The sequence below is a fragment of the Chamaea fasciata genome, unplaced genomic scaffold (genome assembly GCF_029207755.1).
Source record: "Chamaea fasciata isolate MVZ Bird 193981 ecotype frontalis unplaced genomic scaffold, bChaFas1.0.hap1 SCAF_74, whole genome shotgun sequence".
Taxonomy (NCBI): Eukaryota; Metazoa; Chordata; class Aves; order Passeriformes; family Sylviidae; genus Chamaea; species Chamaea fasciata.
The window spans coordinates 211,591-216,292 of NW_027094159.1; positions in this window are offsets into that span (position 1 = coordinate 211,591).

Genomic DNA, 4,702 nt, shown 5'->3' on the forward strand with positions numbered 1-4,702 from the left:
GGGGCGGGAACTGGGAGGGGAAAGGGGCGGGGTCAAGGAAACGGCGGGAATTCTGAGGGGGAATGGGCGGGGTCAAGGGAACGCGCGGTCCTAAAAGGGCCCGGTTTGGATTAAAATCATCCAAAAGACCCTAAAATCTCCGGCACCGAGACCGAGACCGACACCGGAACCGAGACCGGCACCGCTTCGGGACCGGCACTGTGGGACCGACACCGAAACCGGCACCAGAACTGGTACCGGAACCAAGACTGACACCGACACCGACACTGGGACCGGCGCCGGGAGCGCTTCGGAACCGGCACCGGCACCAGGACTGCTCCAGGACTGCGGCCAGAACCCAGACCGGGAGCGCTCCGGGACCGAGACCGAGACCGGCACCGGAACCAGCACCGAGACTGGCACCGCTCCGGGACCAAGACTGGGATTGGCACTGGGAGCACTCCGGGACCAAAAACGGCACCGGCACCGCTCCGACACCGAGACTGAGACCAGGACTGAAAGTGGAACCGGCACTGGCACCGAGACTGGCACCGCTCCGGGATCGAGATCGGCACCGCGACCGGAATCAGCACCGGGAGCGCTCCGGGACCGAGACTGAGACCGAGGCCGAAACAGGGACCGGGATCGGACCCGGAATCGCTCCGGGATCGGCTCCAGGATCGCTCCGGGACCGCCGCGTTCGTTCTGGGGAGTTTTGGCCGCGCCCCCGGGCGGGACTGGGAGGGACGGGGAGGTTGCCCTGGGCCGGGCGGGACCGCCTCGGTTCGCATCGTTCCGAGGCGGCCACCCCGGTCCAGATGATCCCAGTCTCTATGGTTCTGATCCAGATGGTCCAGCCTGTGAAATCCCAGTCCATGTGATCCCAGTCCATGTGATCAAGAACTCTCCAAGTCTGATTTACTATCAAACCACATCCCACCCACCCAGCCCCACACAATCCCGATCCCAACATCCGCCCACAAAAATATCCCCAAACTAACTGTACCATTTAGAGTTGTAACCCGTTCATTCTTATCCCATCCCCACTCACGTGGACCACCATGATACCCTGAGGTTGCCAGGTTCAGGTGACGACTTCTGGGATGTGATTCTTGAGTACTGGTATATCTAACAGTGGCTTCAGACCACGGCCACTCAGCTGGCTCCTGGCCATGGGAGTGTGGCAGGATACAGAGAAGTATTAATAATGTTAACATGGTTATTTTGTTTTCATGTCACTTGAAGTGTCCCCTCGGAGTTCTCCTGCAATAGCAAAACACAGAAAAATCTGCCACCTAAGGGCAGAACATTAAAATGATGGAATTATCCAGCGGGTATTTATCCGATGTTCTTTTCCTAAGGCATCAGATGCTATCCACGCAACTTTATTCAGAGAAGTTTTCAACACAAGTGGTACTTCTCCCACCGTAGGGAGGTCTACCAAAACAGGGTGTCCCGGGTCATGAACTGGAGTTTCGGGATCATTTGGTCCTCTTTGTGAGGAGATTAAGCTCAGAGGATTTGGGCAAAAAGCAGTAATTTTGGCGCACCCATTTACCGCCCATCTTTCATTTTCACTTTGCACAGCTTTATGCAACCGGCCATCCCAGCCTCCCTCTTGTGGTTTCAGAAGTCGTCTTAAAAGACCATTAGTCCTTTCTACAATTCCGTTAGCTTGAGGGTAATAGGGAGTGTGAAAAGTCCATTTTATCCCTTCACCTTTTGCCCATTCCTGTACTACTTTAGCAGTAAAGTGTGACCCATTATCAGATTGAATTTCCTGTGGTTTTGGGAAAGTCCCGAACCATATCTGCAATGCTTTAACAGTGTTTTCCCCTGTAGCCCTTTTAAATGCCTCGGCCTGAACTAATCCAGATGTAATCTCAACCCCCACTAACACAAAATGTTTACCTCCTGATTGCTTAAAGGGACCCATGTAATCTACCTGCCATGCATCCCATAAGCCTTTACCTGTCCTCAAGTGTAGTGGGTCATCCTCTAAAGGATGTCTTTCTAGCCGTTTGCGACACTGCTCACAGGCTGAAATGCAGGTGTTACACATTTCTCTGGTAACGGGCCAAGCCCGGGCATGAGCTTCCTTGGATAAATCTTTTGTACCTGTGTGTTGTCGTTTTACATGCAGCCATTCTAATAAGTGCTCCCAATCTTCAGTAATTTCATCCTTTTTCAGAGGACTTAATTTTGCTAATTCATCAGCTCTGTTATTCCATTCTCCTGCTGGATTATCATCTGTCTGGTGAGAGGCTACCCACCCTACAGCAAAATTCCCTTGACTTGCAATTTGTAAAATTTCTTGCCACTTTTCTTTCTGCCACACTGGAATTCTGTTAACTTCCCAGTCATTCTGTTGCCAGAAAGGCAGCCATTCAGTGCAGCCCTTATATACAGCATAGGAGTCAGTGTAAATACAGACAAGAGAGGTGTTTTGTGCCTCCCTCTGGAAAACACTCCAAACAGCTCTAAGTTCCCCAGTTTGGGCACTGCCTTCCCCTTCTGTAATGATCCGCTCTCCAGAAGAAGTGTGCAAAGCTACAGCTCTGTATTTCCACACTTTTCCTTCACGCTTAGCTGAGGCCTCAGTAAACCATGAATGTGCTGTTTGCTCAGGGGAGAAGGGAGGGGCTATTTTAAGAACTGAGGCAGGTTTGTCTTGGCTGCTATTCAGATTCTCTGTGTCTTGTATTGGTAAATTTTTCACAGCGCCTTCAGTAATTGAAAAGATGTTATTATAATGCTCTATTTGTGCATACCATTTCCTTACTGAGGCTCGTTGTGCTACCCCTTCAGGAGGTGGAGTCCCTGTGATCACTATTTTAATGACTTTAAAGGGACCTCTCAACACAATTGGTTGTTTTCTTGTGATTTTTTCTACTTCTATGAGAGTTTGGGTAACAACAAATAAGCCTTTCTCCCAAGTTGTATATCTTTTTTCAGCATCTTTCAAGCCACGGGAGTAGAAGCTAACAGGTCTGATTGGGCCTTCAGGACCCCTTTGCCATATATGTATTGACAATCCTGAGGTAGCAAATCCCCATTCTACCTGAAAAGGATCTGCTGGGTGGATAGGGCCTAGGGCCTGATGAGCTGTGGCTTCAAAAATCAACAATTGTAATGCTTCTTCCTGAGAAGGGCTCCAGTCCCATTTTACTCCCTTTCTCAACAAATCATCAAGAGGTCTGGCAATAATTGAAAAATCTGGAATGTGTTTTCTCCAAAATACCAACAGTCCTAGAGCTTGTTGGAGTTCTTTTCTAGATTCGGGCATCTTGATTTGATCTGAAGAAGTTAGGGTGTCTGGTGGGATGCATGTTATACCTCCTTTCCACCAGATGCCTCAAAATTTCACTTCTTGAGAAGGTTTTTGTATTTTTTCTGAGGGGATCTGCAAACCAAGGCTTTCTAAGTGGGAAATTATTTTCTGTTGAACATCCTCCACTACTTCTTTTTCTTCCCCTCCCACTAAAATATCATCTATGGATTGGTAAACAGCTACAGTGTCAGGTTTAGATAGTTCTTCTAATTCTTGGGCTAAAGCATGGTGGGCTAAAGTGGGGGAGTGTCGGTACCCTTGGGGTAGACGTGTGAAGGTATATTGCTGTCCCTCCCATGTAAAGGCAAAACGGTCCATATCTTCTTGTTGTATGGGTATCATGAAAAACATGTCTTTAACATCTATTGTTGCCATAATAGAGTGAGCTTTTTCCTGAATTGATATTATTAATTCAGCTGTATTTGGGACCGCTGCTGTAAGAGGGTCTGTGTTGGCATTAAGCCGTCTGTAATCAACTGTCAGTCTCCACTTTCCATTGGGTTTTTTAACTGGCCAGATTGGTGAGTTAAAAGCGCTGTGAGTGTTAACAATTACTCCTTGATCTTTCAATTCCTGAATGACTGGCTTGATGCCATCTTTAGCACCAGAGGGTAAAGGATATTGTTTCACAGAAGTGATTTTGCTGAACGGTAGGGAAGGAGCTGTTTGTAGCAGCCTGATGTTAAGGCTGGGAGCTCCGAAAGACCAGAGAAAGCCTTCGGAGTCTTCCCATTGTCTCCCAGCAAGTATATCCATCCCTAACAAACTGTCAGGAATGTTTCCCATGACCATTTGGACAGCTATTGGGTTGTCTTCTCCGGGCAGTGTGAGTTTTACTAGAGCCATACTCATAGACTCTGTAGTTCCTAGAGCATTTAAAACACAACATCGTTTTTTGCTGGGAACAAGCCCACACTTTTGGGCGTGTGTGATTTTCAATGCACTGATTTGGGCCCCTGTGTCCACAACAAAAGTTATTAATATTTGTTTGGGGCCAACTATTGCTGTAATCAATATGTCCCCTGTTCTCAGGTCCTTTGTGAGCTTCCTCAAAAACATCCAGTCTCCGTTTCTTCGCTCATTATCAAGAAACGGAGTTTCTAGTTTAAAGGAGGTTGGTGTGTTTCACTTCCCTGAAGCGGGGAGAGAGCATGCTGTGTCTCATTGCTTAAAACCTGTGTTGGGGAATGTTGTGGCTTGTTGCTCAAGGCTTGTGGAAGAGGAGGTGCACTGGGTTGTTGGTTGGATGATTCCAACACAATAGGTTTGGGACAGGGCCAATTGGAAATTATTTTAGCCAATTTATCATACAGCAATTTATCCCTTACTTCTCGTGGAACTCCCCTTTTCAGCCCTAGCAACCACAGCTGCTGCCGGCTGGAAATTTGTTTT